Below are 23391 nucleotides of genomic sequence, written 5' to 3'. Positions count from 1 at the left end.
CCCTAAACATAATTTTTGTTTTTAATCTTTATTCATTAGCACTCAATTAACCAGAGTTCCCCTAATCCAGACATTTTATTTCATAATACTGTTAGTATAATAATTATACTTAAAGATAACCTTTGGGAGAAAACGGGAAACTATGTTCAGGCGGAAAAGAGAAGGTAGAAAGACAAAACCCAATCAATACCTATGATTTATGAAAGGTTCAGAGGAGATGGCTGTTAATATTAAGATAAACATTTTGCAAAGTAGAGAAAGTCTATTACCTCCACCCATCCGAGAGCAGCCAAAGAGACAAAGAAAACTGAAAGTTGAATTTGGGGGAAAGGTACCTCCATTGCAAAGTTTCACGCAAGTCTCCATTCCTAGTTCAAGCTTTTTGAGACCTTTTACCTGACCATAAGATCTTTGCACTTCCTGGTCCTTTAAAAACGTTTCTCTTTTCTCCAGGGTATCAGAAAGGAAATTCCTAGGACATGTCACATTTCACAGGAGAGAGAGATTCCATTTCCACTGCAATTCGGAATGGAAGCAAGTCTGGCCTCATTCTTTATCTGGGAACCTCCGTAACCATCCCTTCCAACAACGCTGAGGTTTGATGGCAAGGAGACTGTTAGCAACAGAAAAAGGTGAAAAAGAGAAAATGAATAACTGAGTGGCCCTTTTCCGGCTCCCCGGGAAGGGCTAACACAATTGCTCCTGGTACTTCTTCGGGCATCTCCTAATGCCTGTGGTCCTGTGGTGCTACGGTTTTGTTGTTGTTTTATATGGGATCTCAGTTTGCAGACTTGCATCTTTCTGAAGACCAGTGACTGTTTATTTATAAGCCTCAAACAGCTATTAAGTGGGCATGTGGAGGCAAATGGAATTGCTGCTGAATGCATAAAGTAAATTGATTTGTACCTACAATTTACATTTATTCTCGGGGTATATTTGACACTAATGTTGTGAGTGAACTACCATGATGAAGATTAATTACGTAAACATTTTTTGCTGACTTTGTGAGCAGCCAAGTTGGTTGTTTTACTTGATTTTCTAAGCTCGGCGCCTAATAGTAAGATGGCAGACATTTCTTGGTTTTGCCCTGCACCTTCATAGACTAAGTGTCCCAGACCAGTCTTACCGAATAAGCGTTGGGGGAGAGTTTTTGCTAGCGACAGCATTCCAGCTTCCTTGATTGGGAAGGAAGAAGTAAAACACTGCTTAGCTCTTGGAATTTTGCAAACATCTGGATTTGGGCAGGATTCCCCAGAATAAAATAAGAATTGTGCTTCTCAAAGGGGTATAAATGTGCTACATGCACAAGAAAGGGCAATTTGTTTAGTTTTTCTTGTTCAACCCATATTAGCCTAGACCCCAAGCATCTTGAGCTGAAGAGAGTTAAGCACTCAGAGGCTCTACTCTTCTCCTTTGGGAAATGGAGATAATTATAGTACCTCCCTGCACCCTATGGACGACTCACAGTGGTGTCCGTGGGGTACCTCCTAAAGATGCAGTTTAGAGGCCCAACTCATGTCACACAAAATCAGAATCATTGTGATAGAACCTGAGTGTCTCCAGCTCTGGTTTAGCAAGGTTGTCCCTTGAGATTATGGAGAAATCCTGAGGGCTTTGCATGGTCCCAACAATTAACTAGAAAGGCCTCTAACTGCCAGCACATCATGGTCACTGCTGTAGGACTTGCTGGCCCGGCCCATGTGTGCCTTCCAAGAGGGCAGATACTTTTGTGAAAGGCTCGGGTGAGAGCTCTTTGCTGCAGTTCTAAAAATGCACAGCGGCTCCACCCGAAGGCTTGTTCTTGGGAGTGAAGGTGTGCCCCCCCCGATCCCTCTTGAAACCCCCCATCACCTTGTCTCCCTGAGCATCCATGCTCAAATAAAGCCCATGCATTTAGGTTGGCCTTTAACTGCTGTCTTCACCTCTGAAAAACCGACTTAGGCTTAGCTCCTGAAGCAAGAAAGCCCAGATTTGACAAAGCCTTATAACCTTTTTGTGCCAGGCCTAGAGAAAAATAACCCTTGTTTTTCCACATCCCATAATCGAGGCAAAAGAGACAAGACATTATTTTCAGAAATTTTCCTGCCTCGCTCACATTTGAGTTCACCTTCCTAATGTGTTGTTGACGCACTCATCAGAGTCCTGGAAACCCAGGACAAAGATGTGCACAGGGGAAACCACAGGAATACTCCCATACCCCATAGTTCCTGTTAGCAGGGAACTGGTCCCACCCAGTGTCCTGAGTTAGCATGGGGAGGATCATTTATGGGGACATGAAGACAAAGCAGCTAGGTGGAAAGGGATGTTCACCTCCATTTCATTGATGAATGCCGCAGGGAGGAGCCGGGGGAAATCAGTGCCGTGACCCGGCTCTTTCTCGTGCCTCATTGTTCACACCGGGAACCAGGAAAGGCAGGGGAGCCGTCTGATGGGGCCCATGCTGGCTAATCTCAGGGCAGGGAGCAGAGGAGATTGGATAATGCACGAGGGAGCAAATGGAAGATGCCCAGCACACGTTCTTTCCATTAGGCTCTTTTTTCTTCTTACCTGACATTCCCTGGGTACTGATCATAGACATTCACCGATACCAGAACTGTTCTAGGAGTTTTATATACATCATCCGGTTGAATCCTCACGACAGAGCTGTGGGTTAGACGCGATTATTTTAGAGGTGAAAAATTAGAGGCTCAGAGAGTTTCCACGCTCCCTCTTTATTTCCAAGGTCATTTGATAATCAGGACACCAACTTTACCTGTGGAACTGACAGCAGTATTTTCACCTGTGTTTGCAAAGAGGCGATATGGCCGATCTTCCAGGCCTACACTCTATTTGCTGAGAGACACTTCCTTTCATCGGCCGTCATTAGGGAAGCTCAAACTGAGCAGGCAGTGATGCTGTGCTGTCTCTCTTTAGCCCTTACCTTGTTTTATTTACATATTTATTTCTTAGCTTGTAGACTTTTTTCAGAGTATAACGTGCTTGCAGAAAAGTACTCAAATTTAAGCGCATGGCCTGAAGATTTTCACAAAGTAATTCACTGTATAACCAGTACCCAGACCAGGAAACAGGACATTCCCCATCCTAAGGGCCCTGGCCATCCCCCTGGTACCTAGTCCTCTGTCCCTACCACCCTGCTTTCAAACCATCATATGGTACTCTCGTCTTTAGTCCTCGATGGGACTCAACAAGGAGATGAAAATTCTTATTTTTTATTTAATGTAGATTTATTAATGATTTCTTGCACTGGGTCAGGTGGCAGCAAATGGCCCATAGACCAAATACAGCCCACCATCTATTTTTGTAAATAAATTTGTAGTGGAACACAGCCATGCCCATTTGTTTACATATTATCTTTGGCCGCTTTCAAGCAATAGCAGTAGAGTTGAATAACCCCAAAAGAGGCCTTATCGTCCCCAAAGCCAAAAGTATTTACTATATGGCCCTTTTAGGAAAAAGTTTCTGGCCCTTGTGCTGGAGTATAGGAACAGCATGGTAAACAAACAAACAAACAAACAAACAAAAAACCTGACCCGGTCTGTGTTGGTAAAATGCCTACAAACTGGTAGGGGAGACTGACCGTAACAAGTAGCTGTACAAATAAATAATAAATGATATACGTGAAAGGTGCTTAGACCTGAGTGCCATGTAGGGAACAGGAGGCCATCTGCTTGTGCCATCACATTCATCAGAAAGTCCCCCTACTTGGGCATAACACAGGTTTTGTCTCTCCTGGATAGGCACAATATGGATCCTCTGGAACTGTAACAGAATGTACGGGTGAGCAGCCTGGAGAGGACCATTTGCAAACATCCAGCATCCAAGGGGCGAGAAGAGCTAAGCAGGAAGAGCACATTTGAGCCATTGTGCAGAGTCTCCCCCACCCCACCATTATTGCTTGTGTCTGCTTAATAACGGGATGTCACCTGGACTGTTCACCTTTAACCTGGAGGCCCAGACATGCTTCCTCTATTTCATTATCCAGTGACCTCTCCCATCAGCAGCCTGTGGCTCTGAATTCTTTATCCCTGTGAACGTGGCTGCCATGTGTGATTCTGACGGAAGATGGCAAGAAGCCCTGGGCTGGGGCAGCAGGTGCAAGCTTCCAGGGAGCACGGTAGGTTTACATTTAATATTGTAGGGAAAGGTTTTATTTCATTTTTGCCCCGGAGGAGTTTGCAAAGAGTGAACATTTGGATTTGTCTGTGAGGGAGGAAACTCGCGATGACTTTCCACCTTTGCCTCGTCCGGAATTGCAGAACAGACTTAAGGGGGAATCAAGCCTGAGACATCAGTGAGGGCACAGGCACCCCCACGGAGCATTGTAGCCTCTAGACCTGCCAGGGGCTAACTCTGGGGCTTTGTGGTATGGTTTGTTAGAATGTTCTTTTCTTTCTTTCTTTCTCAGTATTTTATTGAAGAGAAATTTATCCTTACTGAGCAGGCATTTCCGTTCCCTTGAGTTGGGTTTGTAGCGCTGAGAGGGTCGTCGTTAGAGCCACTTATTGGAATAGACGTCTTCAAACCCTTCCTCATCACAGACTGTAGCCCTTCGAGCTTTGCGTGTTCTCAGCACATCTGCAGCGCCAGAGCATGGCCTTGTTCTTCTGAGCTGTCTGCTAAAAAGACCAAACTCAAAGATGATGATTTTTGTCTCTCCCCGAACAAGGAGTCTCAGAGAGACTGTTGGCACCGACAAGCGAGGCAGACATTTACATTTGCAGAAATGTAATTTACGGAACTTAGGGATTCTTTAAACCTGGATACAAAACCCATCAAAATAAATTTCTGCACATGTAACTCAAGCCTGTGTTGGCATCAATAATCAATCACTGCGTTTCTTCCTGCTGAGCCTGGATGAGGCCTCGGCCTCATTCTTAACACCGTATTTCTGGTGGCTACTCTCAGGAAACAAAATATAAGCTTAAACAGATTTACCATTTCTGTTTTTTTTTAAGTTTATTTATTAGAGAGAGAGGGAGAGAGAGTGCCCGTGGGTGGGGGAGGGGCAGAGAGGAGAGAGAGAATCCCAAGCAGGTTCCACACTGTCAGCACAGAGCCTGACGAGGGGCACAAACCCACGAACCGTGAGATCATGACCTGAGCAGAGATCAAGAGTCAGAGGCTTCATGACTTGAGCTGCCCAGGCGCCCCCTAGATTAACCATTTCTGATTTAAGTAACTACTTTTGAGTCGACAGCGTATTTTGAATAAAATTATAATAAATGAGTATTTATTATGTGCCAGAGATTGTCCTAGGTATCTAACGTGAACTCATTTGTTTAATACAAACCACATGAGTCCAGACTTGCTTTGAATTGTAGTTGCATTACCAGTGCTTCGGAAGAGTCTCAGGTATTCAGTGGGTGCTTAGTAAATCCTTGTTATTGAAATGAATTCTAAAAAACCTATTATTATTCTCATATGGCAGACCCGGAAACCGAGGCCCCCAGAGCTTTAGTTAAGTTTCCTACACGATTCAGGACTGAAGCCGTGACTTGACACTGCTTTAGTATTTTGTTCATATTTTTAACCACATTACCCTACTGCTTCTCACGAATAATGTTTGGCATCTCTGTTCTTCTTTATTAATGTCCAATAAGCTGGTTATTCAGCCTCGTTGCTTCTCTTTATTATTCTTGATCCTATCCTTTTTGATATTTTAGAGAGCTATTTGTCTCTGCAACAAAAAAAAAAAAAAAAAAAAGGGAAGAGCAGGAGTTGACATCCAGATGCTGATGGGGTTTTGACAGAAGACACAAGTGAGGGAGGCCAGGTGGGGACCACAGTCGGTGGGGGTTACATGCCCTCGGGGCAGCCGCTACTCAGCTCCTGCAATTGCAGCTGTAGGGAATCCAAGCCCACATTGCCAAATCTTCTTTCAATAGATGTAGGAAATCCGAACCCTGCCTGTGAAAACGCCAAACGAAAATATCAGTCTGAAAAATCACATATGTAAAATGTTGGCAAGCAAGTCAATTAAAAAAAAAAAATAAACAAATAAACAAAACATGGCAAGTCCAATAAAATGTCTCTGTGGGCTCCATCTAGCCAGGGGTCTGTAGTCCGCAGCCTGTGGGAGACACAGGAGTAGCAGTGGCTTTGGGTAACTGATCCTGCAGTTCTGGCTAAAACAAACAAGCAAACCATGACAAGTAGTTGTAACTACTTGTTAAGATTTCAGCATAGGTGTTTCGGGGAAATAGAACAGCAATAATGATAGTAGCTCAATACGTCCGCATAGTGCTTCATATTTTTCAGCTCGGGTCTATAGATGCATTGGGATCTCCTCGAAAATCATTTTGACGGTTCAATTACCTGGTCGGTATTAAGCAGTAGGATTCAGGATCAGACCCTGATCTCCAATTCTCAAGCCGGTTTTCCTATAGCAACACAAACCCTGAGGGGGACGACCGAGTCCAACATTCCCAGCTCATCACAGGCCTCAGTTTTTACATCTCGTATGTCTTCAAGAGGTAAAACAAAAACAAAAACAAAAACAAAAACAAAAACAAAAACAAAAACAAAAAACACTTACCCAGAGCTCATGCCCAATTTCTGATGAATGTTTAGAGAGGAGAGAAACAGGATGATCATTTGAGGATACCTGAATGATTGCTCAAGCACGTTATTCTTGGCAGATCGAGGTTGTTCATTTCCATGTGGTCCTCCCCAGATCATCTCTAATTACAAAAATACGCGCCTAGCAAAGGCTGGATAAATAATGTAATTGTGGCCTAATCATTGTGTACATTCCTAAACATTCTGCTAATGATGAGTGGGTTTGGGGTTTTGTTCTTCCAAGTGTAGCTGACTGCCAGCCAGAGCTGAAATGTGGCATGTTCCGCACGCTCCACAGAAACCATTTTAAATTAAGCAGATTTGAAAATCTTCACGTGGAGGGAGATGTTTCTGATTGCTAGGTCTGTGTGGGCCTCTCGAATGCCAGTTCTATGCAGGAAGGGCTGTTGGCATTTGATGCCTTTCTGCCGTGTTTTGTATTTGACAGCTGTTCTGGGGTGTCTTTTCCCAGCCACCGGCCTGGCTACTGTCATAAAGCCAATTGGAGTCGCAGGCAATTAATGTTATTTTCCTCAAGTGCTCCCGGAAACGCTTATGTCACGTGGCACTTCATGAAATCTGTGACCTTTTGGAAATAGAGGCACAAGAAAGCAAACAAGCTTGGCTGTGCGTGTACCGTGTTCCATTAAGTGACGAAGGATATGAAAACAGATTGTACTTGCTGCGTGCAGAGATGTCTGTGGAGCAGTTTATGTGTCGGGATTCTTAGAAATGAAGATATGTGCCCTCACCGAAACCCAGATACCCCATAAAAGGGTGGTAGGTATATTGAACAGCAGTGCATTAACATGCGTGCCGCAAAGTATTTGAGAAAATTTCTGAATCATAACGCATTCAGAATGGGGCTCCGTAACTAGTACTTTACCCTAGTGCCACATTTTAGGAAGGATATTAACAAACTAAAAAACAAAAGGAGAAACCCTGAAATTTTAGGAAGGGTTGGGCTGTTTGGTCTAGAAACAGAAGATGGTAAGACCGGGATGATAAGGATGCGGAGGGAGGGGGGGGTGGTAATTATCCTCCGGTAGGTAGGGTGAACTCTCCAGGAGAAAGCCCCGTCTTTTCCCTGGGTTTTCTGGATGGATTCCTCAGTTAAGAAGACCTAGAGCATAATAAATAAATACTTACTAAAATTTTTTTGAATGAGTTAAAAAAAAAAAAATGAATGGGACCCGTGCAACAAGATCTTCGTAAAGCGATGAGTACATTACAGAAGCTTTTATGTGCGATGGGTTGCTTTATGAGCTGTGCTCCCTGTTATCTGCTTAAGCCACGGCTGTAAACTGGTGGCCGGTGAAGCATCACTTACTTGTGGATGGATACTGTTTGCCCACTCAGTGTTTTCTTTAAGTTTGATGTTTAAAAAGAATAATAATTGAAATGATGATGTGTTCTTGCTCTTGCCCTCTCCCTTTCTCTCCTACACACACACACACACACACACACACACACACACACACACACACCACTCTCCATCCTGCGTTTAACAGTCAAACCGAGATCGGAAGCTGCTGCTCCCGTTCACTGAGGCATGTGTTTCTGGTTCTCCTGTTGTTTTAGGCTCAGCGCTGAAGCAGCTACCTGAAGGTAGCTGAGCGTGCCGCCCCTGGCTTAAGCAGAGGCGGGAGCTAACCACCTATAATGGGTATGGTAGAGGGGGTTCCTCTATTGAGGAGAATAGGCCAGACTGCAACTCTTGAGAGAGGCCTTGGTGCAGTGATGAGCAACCATACCTCGTTCATCAGAGTGAAAACAGCAGTTGTTTGGTTTCAGCCAACCCATGAGCAATTTCTTTGAACCCAACCAGTCCGTCAGAAGGAGCACTGTCTCAGCCACAGAATTCCCGGGCCTGTGTGGTACAGAGGCATCCTGGGGATTCCATCTCACACGGGCCAAGGTGATTAGCTAACCTACGTCTTCATTCCACTTTTGTCCCTCCCCTTTCTCGCTTACATTGGGTCCTGCCTAGCTGCGTGTGTGCATGTGCGTGCGCGCCCTCAGCCACCCGCCCAGCCACCCCCCCACACACACACCCCTCCACCCCCCCACACCCCTCCAACCCCCCCCCACACACACACACACACCCCTCCAGGGTCAAACAACAGATTTGTAGGGAGTGGGGGCGGGGGAACTCAAGAAAATGAGTTGTGTCACCAATTAGTGACATCGGTATCACCGAGAGCCAGAATCGAGCAGTGAGCTGGGGGCAAGGGCTTGTCTGAATTCGAAGGTTGCCATGGTTGTGCTAAATGCTAATCACTTTTCATCACACTGACTAATGGGTGTGCAATTTTTGGCTCAAGTCCTTTGCAGCTATTCCAGGCTGGCTCCTGCGAGAGCTGCAGAGTTCCGGCTCCAGCTGTGCCCCTGCCTCTCCGCTCCCTTCAAAGAACATGAATTATTCTTAGATGCAGTCCCCTGAAATGTAGAGGGTGATTCACAGGAGAGCTGGAGAGGCAGCAAAAGTCAAAAAACTAACCACCCGCCTAGGGGCCAAGGTCCAGTTGTTGATACCTAATAAGGTCGAACTGGTACTAAAACGCCGTATTTAAGTGCCTTCGGTATCTTACAGATGCTGCATGACCATATTGGAAAAAGCCAAATTGTCACATTATTCATTGACAAATGGGACATTGTGAAGGCTTGGGGGTGAATGTAATCTGCATTCACCTAGCAAGGGCTGAATAAATGCCAGCAAGGCTGGAGAGGCCATTTGCCTGGAGGCCTGGTGTTTGGTTCAGCTGGGTTCAGAGGTTTGTGTTTGTGCCATCTCCCAGGTGCCACAGGCTGAGGGCAGGATGGTGTCCTTGGGCCACACATGTTTTGGTCCCAGAGTCAGTGTCCAATATGTCAGGCCATCAAGGCAGATGGCGAGCAGGACAATGTTTCTGAACTCTTGGAAAATAGACCCCTTGAGAGTCCAGCTAGGGAAATGCCTGAAATTGGAAAATAATGTGATAGAATATTTGAATTGCCACCAAAGACCCCAGCTGGGAAGAGTGCCACGTTGAAATGAGGAGACGGCTTGGCTGACTGGGATCTTTCAGCTCTACTTAGTAACTGCCTATCTGTGGGCTGGGTCCGGGACTCCCAGTACAGCCCCAGAGTGCCTGTTTTACGTCTCCCTCCCCAAACAGTACACATCCACAAGCACTCACCCCAGAGAACGCTGGGGGCTGCACCTACAAAGTTGTAACATTGGCCCAAGAACAGAGGTCAGAGCCAATGGTCACTGGGTATTTCATCAGAGGGCCTGTAGGTGGCCATCAGAGTGGATGACAAGGTAAATGAAACGTCATTTCTATTTAACTCAGTCTGCTTTTTCTCCATGCTGCCAGCGACTGACTTGGCCTCTAAGACAAGGTTGTTGTTGTTGTTGTTGTTTTCTGTGATTCACCAGAAACCCTCTGAACCAGAAGACTTCTGTCCTTCCAGGTTAGCCTCATTGAGCCACTAAACTGAAAATTGGACTGTCTCTCGTCCATTCATATTCTAGTTCCCAGGGCAAAGTATCTGTTTCCCCACCCCCCCACCTCAACATTATTTTCTGAGCTTTTCATGACTATTTCCTTGGCATATAGTCTACCTTTTTTTTTTTTTTTTTTTTTTTTTTACTCTACCTGTTTTAAATATCTGCACATCTCTATTTTTCTCCCCTCTGGCTAATGGAGCATCCCTGGCAAATCTGAAGCTATGGAGACTTAGTGGTTCCAGGAGCAACCTTCAACCAGTAACAGATAGGAAGCCAACAGAAAATACTCCAGCTTCTTTGCCCTTCAGTTGGGACAGTTCATTAGTCCTCCCATATTTCCCCACTAAGATTTAGTCCCACTTGCCCACAGTGGTATCTGACATGATAACACATTGTTTTATGTGCTTCTTTCCTTTCCTATCTCACTTATTCCCCCCTTGATGTTTCCATACCTCCCAAAGACATTATTTACACCAGAATCCTCCACTCAGACTCTGCTCTCATTCTCTGATTAGGAGAATCCAAGCTAGGAGAGTTAGCCTCCATGCAGCAAGGAAGGGGAACATAGGAAAGGAGGTTAGTATTTGTTAATATTTAAAGATGGCCAGCATCTTTATGCCTGTATTTCTCACAGTGAAGTGTAACTTCCAAAGAAGACAAGGGGCCATAATTGTTCTTGTTCACCAGTGGGTGCCCATAAGGTAGACACATAATAACATTAAGTAGAACTCTCATAATAGTAGAATGCTTTCTATGTTATTAACTGGTTAATTTGTGCAGAGAAGCTCCAACCGTTTCGATGGTGTAGCTCCATTGGTTGATGCCCTTTCTATGGGGCGGGGTGCTCCCACCGCTTCCTGATAGGCGAATACAGGACCAGTGGGGTCACAGAAGAGGGAAACTGACTTTTTCTGGAGAGCTAGTCTTTCATCTAGGTCTTGAATATTAGTAGGATTCCAATAGTTAGAAAAGAGGAGTGAGGTCAAGGCTGATAATTACTTATGCATTCCAGAAGTGTGTACTTTAGTATCAGCTATGTGGCAGGGATTCTGCTTGGTATGGAGAAGTAGCAGTGAGCAAGGCAGACAGGGATCCTGCCTTCTCAAAAGTTTGGTTGAAGCTCTATCCACACTGCATTCAACGTGGAGTTGTACTAACTGTCCTGGAGGTAGACAGCAAAGAAATAAGGAAATATCTGAAACAAATCATTAAAGCGTGGTCACAGGGCAGTGACTCTCAGACTTCGATATGCATCTACATCATGTGGGGATCTTAGTTAAATGCGGATACTGAATCAGGTCTGGAGTCAAGCTTGAGATTCAACATCTCTAACCAGCTTCCAGATGATACTGATGCTGCTGGTCCTCAGGCTACATACACTGAGCAGCATGGTGATAGCCCACAGCCCACTGGTTCTCATCCCTGTCTGCCCAATAGAGCTCCTTGAGGAGGTTTAAAAATGCCTAAACTCACTCCAGCAATTTTCATTGAATTTTAATGACAGGAGCCCGGATATTGGGAATTTTTTAAAGACAGCTTTGTTGAGGAGTAATTTATATACCATAAAATTCATCCATTTTATTCTACATTTTGAGTACAATTAAACGATTGTTAGTATGTCTACAGTTTCACCACCATCACCGCCATCCAGTTTTATAACACTTTCCATCTCCCAGAACATCCATTGTATACTTTTGCAGTCAATCCTTGTTCTCGCCCTCTGCCCCTAGGCAACCGTTGTTCTACTTTTTTTTCTCTATACATTTCTTTTGTCTGGCTATTTCATAGAAGTGAAATCATTCAATATATAGTCTTTGGTGCCTGGTCTTTTTCAGTTAGCCTAATGTTTTTGAGGCTCATCGATGTTGTACATGCATCAGGACTTTATTCTTTTTTATTGCTTAATTGGTTCCGTTGTATGGATATACTGTGTATTTTACCGGTTGACTGGCATTAGAATTGTCTCCAGTTTTTGGTAAATAATTTTTTTTTTAAATGTTCACCTACAGGTCTTTACACGGACATATATTTTCATTTCCTTTGGGACATCTAGAAGTGTATTTGCTAGATCGTACAGTAACTCTATGTTTAGCTTTTTAAGGAACTATCAAATTTCAGGGGAGGAAGATTTTTTTCTTTACCCTTCTAGGTTCTTCTGGCTGGTCTATTAATTAAATTAAAGACAGATTAACAGGAAGAAAACAAATTTAATTAGAGGCATATGGGAGCCCTATTAGAGTATAAGACACACAGTCAGGCAGTTGGGGCTTATATGCATCCTGAGCTATGGAAAAGGAAGCAGGGGTCTGGTATTTCAAAGGGGAGGAAGACCATTTACAGGAAGATGGGAAGAGCAGATGTTTGATAAACAAATGGTTGTCATGCCATGCAGAGACAGGGGGACACAGAGAGGAATTTTATCTGAAAGCCCTGCCAGACTTCCCCAGTTTACCACATCTGGCGCATACTCTTTGCAGTTATGCCTGGTGATAGCTATTTTCCTGGACCAGACCCTCTATCGAAATTTCTTTTAGGCAGTGAAGGAGGAGGTAAAATGCTCTGAGTCTTTTGGGCCTTGGTCGATTTCAGTTCAAAATAATCCACATGCCAAAGTGCCACATTTTAAGGAAGCTCCTTCTAAACCCCTTCAAAACTGTTTTCCAAAGTGGCTGTACTCTTCTACATTCCCACTAGCGCTCTCTGCAATTCTGGCGTCTCCACATTCCCACCAACATTAGTTATTGTCTCTGTGATTATAGCCATTATTGTGGGTGTGAAGTGGTATCACATTGTGGTTTTCATTTGCATTTTCCCGAGGCCTAATGATGTTGAGCATCTTTTCAACGGTTTATCAGCCATTTATGCACCTTATTTGGTGAAATACCTATTCCCATCTTTTGCCCATTTTTAACTTGGCTGTTTGTCTTCTTCTCACTGAGTTGTAAGAATTCCTTATATATTCTAGACACTCCTGTATCAGACATATAGTTCTGGAAATACCTCCTCCCAGTCTGTGGTTTGTCTTTTCATTTTTCTTAACAATATCTTTTGCAGCACAAAAGTTTTTCATTTTAATGAAGTCTGTTTTGTCAGGTTTTTTAAAAATAAGTTATGCTTTGGGTGTCATTTCTAAAAACTCTTTGACTAACCCAAGATCACAGAAATTTTCTTCTAAAAGTTCTGTAGTCCTCTTGCATTTAAGTTTGTGATCCATTTGAGTAAACTTTTGTGTATGGTGTGAGGTAGGCATCAAAATTCATCCTTTTGCATGTGGATATCCAATTATCCCAGCAAGATTTGTTGAAAAAAATATTCTTTTCCCATTGGTTTATCTCTCTACCTTTGTCTAAAGTCAGTTGAGCATACATGTAACAGTTTACTTCTAGACTCTCAATTCTGTTCTTTGTATCTATCTATCTATCTATCTACCCACCCAGAGCAACACTGCCTTGGGATTTTATTGTAATTTGGGTTTCTAAAAGGTCCCCAGGTGACTCTAATGGACAGCAAAGTTTGGATATCATTATGATAAGGAATAATTGGAGGGATGGAGTGAGGAGGCCACTTTTGATAAGGTGGTCAGTGGAAGGCCTTTTATTCAAAAGATGAGGAAAAATCAGTTATGAGAAGAGTTGGGGAAAGAGTACACATGAGCTGTTATCCAGGAGGCACTTTGCCAGGCCAGGCTGGGTATGTTTGCAGTCTGGCTAAGGGAAGTTGGGTGGCCATTCTAATGTAGGAGGTCCCGGCCCTTGGAGCCTTAAGTACCACCCTCTGCAATCAGCCAACACTTCATTCCCCCATTGATTTTCACATCAGAGTAGGTGTAAGCTCCTTTAGTTACTCAAGGGTATAGCACAGGCTATACCACAGGATAAGCCAAGCATTCATTCACTCATTCATTCATTTTTTTAAAGTTTATTTATTTTGAGAGAGAGAGAGAGAGAGAGAGAGAGAGAGAGTACGTGCTGAGGAGGGACAGAGAGAGAGGGAGACAGAGAGAATCCCAAGCAGACTCTGCACTGGTAGCGTAGAGCCCAGCAAGGGGCACAAACTCACAAACCATGAAATCATGACCTGAGCCAAAACCAAGAGTCAGATGCTCACCTGACTGAGCCACCCAGGCACCCCTCATTTATTCATTTAATAAATATTTGTGGAGTGTTTTCTGTATGCAGAGTAGTATACTAAGCCTTAGGGATATAATGATGAATGAAACACAGTTTTTGCTTCATGGATTTGATAGAGCACCTCCCTAGAGCATCAGTTACACACACACACACACACACACACACACACACACACACACACAGAGCTGTAAGATTTAAACGCATTGTTGCCAGAGGAAGACATTTGCACACGCTCTCTATATAACTGTTGGGTTCCTTTACTACCTTTAAGAGACTGAACTAGATATAGGTGCTCTCAAAAGGATTAAGTATAATGGCATGCTAGTTCCAACATCCCATTTTCTGACTGCTTCATATGCATCTGAATCCTAGTTATCAATTTATTCTCTCTCAGCTTCTAATCCTCACTTTCTTTGCACTGCTTTGACTCAACCAGTACTGGACCGTTTGCTGGCTGACAGAATGCCGGTTTTTGTCAAAAGAGGACACTGAAATGATCCTGCAAGGCTCTAGAGGCAGGAGGATGCTTCCCTTCAGGGTTCGGTATTCTATTTGTTATTCAATGCGAAAGCTGAGTCCTCTGGAAGGGGCCAGCTCCACTGGTGCCCTCAGGCCCTGATCTCACCACTCCTGGCCCAAACATGACCATGGCAGGCCACTTCTAGAGACTTCTAGCAGTGTGCCCTCTGGCAAGTTTCTCCGGGCTCTGTAGTAGCCGCACCCTCTTCAGAGATCTGAACCCTGCCTCACAGGAGGAGACTTGGGTCCTTTGTGCCTCATGCCCCGTCTTCAGCCTAGAGGGAGGAGTTGTTCTTTCACTTGGGATTTCACTTGGGATCAGCCACCTTCTTCTAGTTCACGGTTATTTATGTTAAAATTTCTCTGTTCAATTAGCCAGTGATGTTTCTATCTTCCCACTGGTCCCTGCTTGAGCTAGCCCAGAGTTATGAAAACAGTTCAGTCCCATTTGTTCAGTTCAGTCTGCCCAAGCGGAGAGATATATTGGATGGCTCCTTCAAAACAGAAAGAAAAGGGGCGGGGGGTGGAAAGATTGGCTCACTTCCTGAAGCCCCGGAATAATCTCACAGCCCCACGTTGTACAAGGAGCCCACGACGAGTCAACATTTCCCCAGGCTTTGCACCACTGACACTCAGTGACAGTAGTGGATAAAAACTGATGCTGCCATTCCAAAGAGCTGATTTCATTTTTCTCCCAGCTCAGGTTTGCTTCAAGGTTGAGGCATTTGTTGAGATGGATAGGAGGGGATCCAGAGCAGCGTCTTAGCCCCTGGGGCTTGGACACAGAAAAGCGCTCCTAACAAAGTTAGTGGTGTGGTGGCGCTGCTCGCCCCCGAGCTGTTGTTCCGTGGACCTGGTGTGATGCAGAAGGGACAGTTTGCAGGTATGCTGCCTTTTAAATGTGTAGATCCCTCCTTCTTGCCTATTTGTGAAAGAAGCAATAGTCCACAGTGGTTAAACACACAGTCTCTAGAGCCTGGCTCCTTAGCTAAATGCTGGCTCAGCCACTTTCTGTGTGATCTTTGCCAAATCAGTGAACATGCCTCAGTTTCCTCGTCTTTAAAATGGGGACAAAGTAGTACCCATATCATAAAAGTTTATTGTGAAGATTGAATGAGTTAATACATATAAAGGGCTTAGATGAGCACCTGGCACATTGTATGGGCTTTAAGTTTTAGCTGCCATGCCAGCACGATGTTGGCGGTGGAGGGTAAATGCTAGAAGGGAATGCAGTAAGAAGAAGAAATGCTGTGAACATTTATTAAATATTGTGTTTCCTGGAGTTACTTGCCAGAGTTCATTAGATCTTCTAATATAAAACTCTTCCCATTTTACAGGTGAGGACGCTGAGGTTTAGACAGGTTAAGTCCCACATCATAGTTAGCCAATGGCAGAATCCACTTTTTCAGCATGTCTGCTATTACTGGGTAGTTGCCATGCTTCCGCGTCACAAATTTTCTCTTCCCCACGGATCTTTCCAGCCTTAGGTCACATCAAGCTCTTGCAAGTTCTCTGCACCTACGCTACAGCAGGCCCCTGTCAGTACCTGATCGTGCTTAGTCCTGCCTCAGGACCTTGGTCCATGCTGATCCCTTTACCTGGGAATTTTCTTTCCTACCTCTTTACCTAAGTAACTTCTTCCCCAAACAGGCTGTTTATGATGATGTAATTCGTTCACAATGCTAAAGTGGCTGCTTCCCAATCCAGGTGCCCTGGTGTGGACTGGTGTGGCTGACAGAAGGCATGCCTTTTTCTACTTCTTACAAGTTTCCCTGTGAGGCTGTGAGTCCACAGAGCTAAGACACTGGAGCCGGAACCTCTTAGTTGTTCACAAGGATCCAGATGGCCTGGCAGCGATCACACCTCCCTGGCTACGTTCATTCTCGTGTGATGAGGTCTTATCACATCGTGGACTTGGCCTTTAGAGTATTTGCCACTCTATATCTTTAGAGTATTTGCCACTCTATCAGTAATTTTTCCAACTCGTTACTATTTGAAAAATCAAGTACATGGAAAAATTGAGAGAACGGTACAACGGACACACTCGTGCTACCTAGATTCAACGATCGTTAACATTTAGAATCCGCTTTACTATCTGTACACCTATTTACCTTTCATTAAAATTTTATCAAAGTATAGCATACACAGAAAAATTCATGAAGTATACGTGTACACAGACTGGTGAAGTTCACAAAGTGAATGCACCTGACCCTCCTCTGGATATATTCTCTGCACAGGACGGGAATCTACAGGATGAAGGGATAGGCACATTGAGTGCTCAGGCCGCTTGTGAGTACTTGGAGTCCCCAGTGTTCTGCCCAAATGGCCGCAAGACTACTGCCAGGCCCTGCTTGGGGCTCCTCTCCAGGTCGCTTTCCCAAGACCGCAATCCCTAAGCCCTGCTGGTGGTCTAATGGTGACTTCCCTGTAGCGGAGAGCAGAGCTCAGACATACAGGCTGGGTGTCCGCACACCCAGCAAGATGACGCAAGATCCCCTCCCTGTGGATGGAGCCGTGCTGGGGGCTTCCCTTCTTCTCCGGTCCCAGGTCTCACAGGTGGTACAGGCAGGCCTGCTCCTTGAACTCTCAACATGTAGGAGACATTCTATTCCCTTTATTTGTTTGTTCTATGGTTCATTCCTTCATCCATCCGGCAAATATTTGTTGAGCGCTAACTGTACCGGTCCCTTGGACCCAGGTAGTTTACGTAGGAAACAGCTATAAGCATTACAGGCAGAGCAGAGATGCAGATCCAGGCAGTCTGGCTTCGGATCCATGTTTGGCCACCATGCTGTTATTTTAGAATATCGGACCACAGCCAGTGAGAAACATGGATAAAAAATAGGGCGTTCGTTATTCTCTTTTATCTTTGTTTGTCTCCATCCCTTCCCCGAACTAGTTGTGAACTAATAGAGGGACTAGGCATGTGCATAAGAAAAAAACCTACTAACAGAACAAGATTCAGGTCCAATGTTGGTGGGCACCCACATGGAAAGAATCACCAGAGAGCAGAAATCAGGGTGGGGAGGCTGGAGGATCTGGATGGATGGGGCTTAAGGAGTTTGAAAGGAGGTAGGGATATAAGGAGCAGCAGAGAAAAGCAAGGAGGAAGCTGCTTAGCAGAGAGGGCACATCAACACTTCCGGATGGCCCAGCACCCCCTGGATGGTGCCTGTTGTGAGTGCTGACCCAAGCTCCACTCAGCTGGTAGAACTCCTGTCAGCCTCCACTTCTGTTCTCCAAGATAGTAGCAGAACCCTGTATGTCTCCCCTGCTTCGTTAGCCCCTGTGACTTCCAAGTAAGGGATTGTTTCCCGTATTTCCTTAAGGGGGTCATTACGGAAGAAAAGCTGCCATCCCTTGGGCCTTGAACCATTGGCTTCTACCACAGACCTCTTCCACCCTCTGTGACTCCGCATATATACAAAGCCTTACCAAGGTTGCAGCCCTTTCTGTGGCCCTTTTGAATAAACATGTCACCACTCTGTGAGTGGGAGATTCTTCAGCTGGTCCCCTCTCTTCCAGCTCTGCAGGCTGCAAGAGGAGGTGAATGCAGGGGATTACAGGCGCTTCTTGAAAGTTCCTATTCCACCACTTTCCTCTGTGAAAGACCTAGGTTAGTAGTTGTTTTGGCTGCCCGAAGACAATGCAAAGATGGCATGGGCTTTTACAAAAAACAGTGAAACGCGAAAATAGCATTCAGCATTTGCTTCGTGGTGAGCTCTTATGGAGCCAGCACTCACCCAGCACACGGAGAGTGGCCCCGCGGAGCTCCTTCCCCAGGAACTACCCTCAGCACCTTGGCATCAAACTGTCTAGCTTCGAACAGTGTCTGTGAGCATCTGTGCTTTATCTCGATTTATTTTGTGCATCCCTTTGCAAGATATGTCCTAAGGGATATGTGCTAAACTATCAGAAAATCCTAAGAGAGGTTATTGTTTGGGTCTGGGAGTGCTCAAAAAATTTCCATGTAAATTAACGGTGATTGCTTCTTTGCTTTACTCCATTTCTGCTCATGAAAGTTTTCATAGGAACGCTCTACTTCAGGACAACAGGGGAAACCTGTTCTTAGAATTATTTCCTCCAGGGGGCACCTGGTGGCTCAGTCAGCTAAGTGTCCCTCTCTTGGTTTCAGCTCAGGTCATGATCTCATGGTTCATGGGTTCGTGTCCCATGTCAGGCTCCCACGCTGACCATACAGAGCCTGCTTGGGATTCTCTCTCTCCTCTTTCTACCCTTCCCCTTCTCTCTCCCTCTCTGTCTCTCTCAAAATAAATACATATTTTAAAAAAAAAAAAAGAATTATTTCAGGGGCACCTGGGTGGCTTGGTCGGTTAAGCATCTGACTTCGGCTCAGGTCATGATCTCACGGTCTGGGAGTTCGAGCCCCGCGTCGGGCTCTGTGCTGACAGCGCGGAGCCTGGAGCCTGTTTCGGATTCTGTGTCTCCCTCTCTCTCTGCCCTTCCCCTGTTCATGCTCTGTCTCTCTCTGTCTCAAAAATAAATAAACGTTAAAAAAAATTTTTTTTAAAATAAAAAAAAAAAAGAATTATTTCCTCCAGTTTTAGCTGTGAGTCAAAACTGTTTTTATCTGGGCCCCTTTAATTGGCCTAGAAGAACCCATGGCCCACATCACTTACGCAGTCCAACCTGTTAATGGAAAAAGGACTCTAAGAACAAAGAATTCGAGAGGAACAAACTGCTCCCTTTTAACCATACCTAATCACTCCCTTCTAGTAAATAGACTAGAATAATCTTTTCGTTAAGTGTATGCTTTAAAGTCTTTCTTATCTGTGTAATTCTCCTATGCGTCAGCACCAGAAGCTATAGGTCCCACACATATCCACTTGCTGTTAACACTTCACCACATCCCTCCAGGCCTTCCAACTCCCAGTACCTCATGGCTCCCGCTCCCCCCCCCCCCCACCCCGGGGATTTCTCTAGTCCTCAAAGCAGGGTGGCCTCCAAGCAGCAGGCTGGAAATGCACCGTCCCCCCCACTAACCCTCCACAGTTTCTGGTGGGAGTTGGTGATAAGTGAATACCCCAGCTCTGTGTCCCCACGGGGGATGGCTCTGAGACACACAGTCTAAGTTAACTCCAGAGCTCCCCCAGAGGAATTAGGCCTCCCTTCCTCATGGCAGTCACAGTTTGAATAACACTCACTTTATTCCCTTCCTTCCCTCCTCCTCTTCCTAAATTACCTCCCCAAGTACATTGTTCTCACTCAGAGCCTTGTCTCAGGGTCTAGTTTGGGGATCCCAAACTTGGAACCTTTCTTCACCTTTTTTATGCTAAAGAACAAAGGCGTTCCAACCTCAAGAAGATCCTTTTAAACAGGAGAGAAAGCAAGGAAACTGTTTTCCCTTTGAGCAACTGTTGGGGAATTCTGCTTGCTTTAATTCGGAGCTAATTGCCCATAAATGTGTTTAAATTGTTACCAAGTCAAGGCCCTTTTAGTTTTTTGTTTTTTTTTTTAATTTTTTTTAACGTTTATTTATTTTTGAGACAGAGAGAGACAGAGCATGAACGGGGGAGGGTCAGAGAGAGAGGGAGACACAGAATCTGAAACAGGCTCCAGGCTCTGAGCTGTCAGCACAGAGCCCGACGCGGGGCTCGAACTCACGGACCGCGAGATCATGACCCGAGCCGAAGTTGGACGCCCAACTGACTGAGCCACCCAGGCGCCCCAAGGCCCTTTTAGTTTTAAGTAATATAAACCCACCTAAGCGAGATTAAGTTTTTGAAAGGAGGGATGAGGGCCCTTATCATGAGGACACTGAAGTGTCTCTCAAGGCCAGGAATGCACTTTGGGCAAGAGAGGCACTGGAACCAAGAAGTGGACAGCCATCTTCCTTTTCTTCTGTGGCCGTAAGTTCTCTTCTTTTTACTTCATTTTGTACATTGCTTCTTCTCTATTGAGTACTTTTCCCCCCACTTCATATGAATGGATAACATGGTCACAGGATAACCTTTGAGTTTCAAGTTTTCTGTTCTACCATAGACCCAATTCAGAACTTCAGGGAAAGAGCCCTGATTGGCCCACCTTGCATCAGATGTCTTTTCTGACCCAAGCAGCAGCTGTACGAAGGCTAGGTCTGCTAACACCCACCTGCTGGACTACGTGCTTCTAGGGAAATCAAAGAAGAGAGCTGATGCCTGGAGATACCCCCAAAGAGTTGGCAATTACATAAGTTTGAAAGCAGAGAAACGTAAGAAATGTTTTTGTTTTCTCTTTTTTTAATTAAAAAAAAAAATGGTTTCTCTTCCTTTAGGGATGGCCTGATTGGACATTTCAGAAATGCTACCTAATTCCAAGACAGCAAGTTTCTGTATATACTATGTAGTGTGCAAAATGCCCCTTCTCATTAATAGCAAGTCAATGTTCACTCAGCTAACCAATGATTTTTACAGCCATTGAGTTGGAAAAAAATACCATGTTTTCTAAAGGGCTTTTATCTGGAAAAAAAAAGCAAAAATGTGGGATTTATCTGTTGCCTGTCATTGGACCCGCAAACATTCCATCTCCAATGCCCAGTGCCTGTGTACAGAGGGCAGGAATGCTGCCCCACGTTGGATGACCTTGGGGGTTGAATTTATAATATGTATTATTTTTTACTTCAAGCAACCTGGGTTGAATGCCAACTCTGCTACTTGCTAGCTATTTAACCTCTGAAAACCTTAGATATAGATATAGATAGATATAGATATAAATTGTTATACATATAGATATAAATTGATAAAGCGTTAATTGAAAAAGGCCCAGCACATTGGAAGGGGGGTTATAATATGGGTGCAGCACATGTTAACTTCCGATGTTGTTGTTGTTATTAATTCACTATCCATGGCCCGTTTCTCATTAGCTACAATCAGTGCAAACCCAGATGGGGGTAAGTAAAGTGGTTAAAATCATGAGTTCTAGAGTTTCAGTGACTGGGTCAGATTCTAGTTCAGACATTTATTAGCTGTGTGTCAGCTTCTCTCTGCCTCAATTTTCTGATCTGTAGAATGAGAATCAGTCATCACATTCGCTATCTCTTATAGTTAGGATTAGATGAGAAGAGTTCAGGACAATGCCTGGCACAAAGGAAGCAGGACTCAGCACACAAGAGCCAGCGTTTATGTTAGTATGATCAGTACTCACGGTTGTGGGCAACGTGCTTGTGGGAAATCTGCTCTCTGGGCTGCAGGTGAGATGGTGATCTTTACAGAAATGCATATAGTTGCTCTCGATTCACATGTGATGTCACCCTGGCCCTATCTCAGCCACAAGGATATCCCAATAGAATTCGATAAACATTCCAGTTGTTAGTAGTGAAGCTTAGTGTCACAAATCGTATGTCTTCCTCAAGGCAAAAATAAGCCTGCTCTGAATATGAGGCCACTGGGCCTAGGCCAAATTTGCTACTTCAGTATAAAATATTTCAGGTGAACGTATTCATGAATATATATTTCAGCCCAGGTTTACTGGTCAGAGGTGGTATGAGAATCACTCATTCAGAGATGTCTATTTTCATGCATTAAGCAAGCCATAACTTTAATTACTAGCCTGTCTGCCTGTTGTGAATTGAAGTCACATTTATTTTTATGATTCTGATTCTGATCCTGACACTGGGGGCAGAGCCCCGGGCAGGGCAGCGTGTAGTTTCTGGGGCATCTGCCGTCTGGGTGATTCTGATGCTCACTCAGGTGCGAGAACCCCAGGGATAATGGACAATGGGGTGAACTTGAGAGTCAGTCCAGTAGGTTTTGAATCCCAATGCTATCATTCATTAACACCATGTCTTTGCGCCTTCATTTATAAAACAGGGACAATAATAGTTCCTTTTCATCAGATTCTTGTGACATTTAAATGAGATAATAAATGTGAAGCACTTAGAACAGTATCTTCAGGGTTATCTTCAGTATCTTCAGTATCTAAGCCTGGGTGGCTTAGTTGGTTAAGCATCCAATTCCTGATTTTAGCTCAGGTCATGATCCCAGGGTCCTAAGATCAAGCCCTGTGATGGGGACTCCATGCTGGGCATAGAGTCTGCTTAAGATTCTCTCTCTGTCCCTCTAATACTCTCTCTCTCTCTCTCTCTCAAAAAAAAAAAAAAGACAGTATCTGGGACATAATCATAATTGGTACTCAAAAAGCATCTGTTTGAATAACTAGAATCATCCCATTCACAAATGAGAAAATGGAGATCAGGGGATGATTGGTCAAGAAGGTTCTATTGACAGAAGTGAGGTTTAAGTGAGGATTCATGATACCACAGTCTTTGAAAATTGAGCAAGCTGTATCAGGAAGGGTGGAGACTAGGGACATACCTCCAGAAGAATGGCTAAGTTCAGTTTTCAAGAATTTTCTAAGTGATTTGATTCAGTGAAAACAACTGTTGACTTGGGAACCTGCCGAAAGAGGAGACTGGCTTAAAACATTGCTTCTTATGTAATTATTGTCCCCACCAGCCGCTGCTCAGTGAACCCCTTCCGAGAGCCACAGTGTACCTGGGAGCCTGAGAGCAATAAAGAGTCCATGTGCTTGGCTCACACAGCAATATAATTTTTCAAGTTTCTCCTCTAACCTTTGAAACATCTTAGAAAAACAGGTGAGGGGCCCGAAAGACAAGCAAACATGGGAGTAATAGGGGACTCTGTCTCCTAGAGCCCCCTTGAGGATTAAGTGAGATAATGTATCCAGAGTGTG

General features: G+C 44.5%; 1 long non-coding RNA gene across 1 annotated transcript in view; it reads left to right on the top strand.

Moving 5' to 3' along the window:
• The window catches only part of LOC144615695 (uncharacterized), a 99670-nt gene that overhangs the window by 58031 nt on the left and 18248 nt on the right, over positions 1-23391 (top strand). Inside the window, exons 2-3 of the long non-coding RNA XR_013554153.2 lie at positions 454-632; positions 3738-4114. This is a non-coding gene — a long non-coding RNA (uncharacterized LOC144615695). The remainder of the gene's footprint in view (positions 1-453; positions 633-3737; positions 4115-23391) is intronic.

This window comes from Panthera onca, chromosome A2, assembly GCF_046562875.1.
Source record: "Panthera onca isolate mPanOnc1 chromosome A2, mPanOnc1 haplotype 2, whole genome shotgun sequence".
Taxonomy (NCBI): Eukaryota; Metazoa; Chordata; class Mammalia; order Carnivora; family Felidae; genus Panthera; species Panthera onca.
This window is presented reverse-complemented; position numbering and strand designations above follow the sequence as displayed.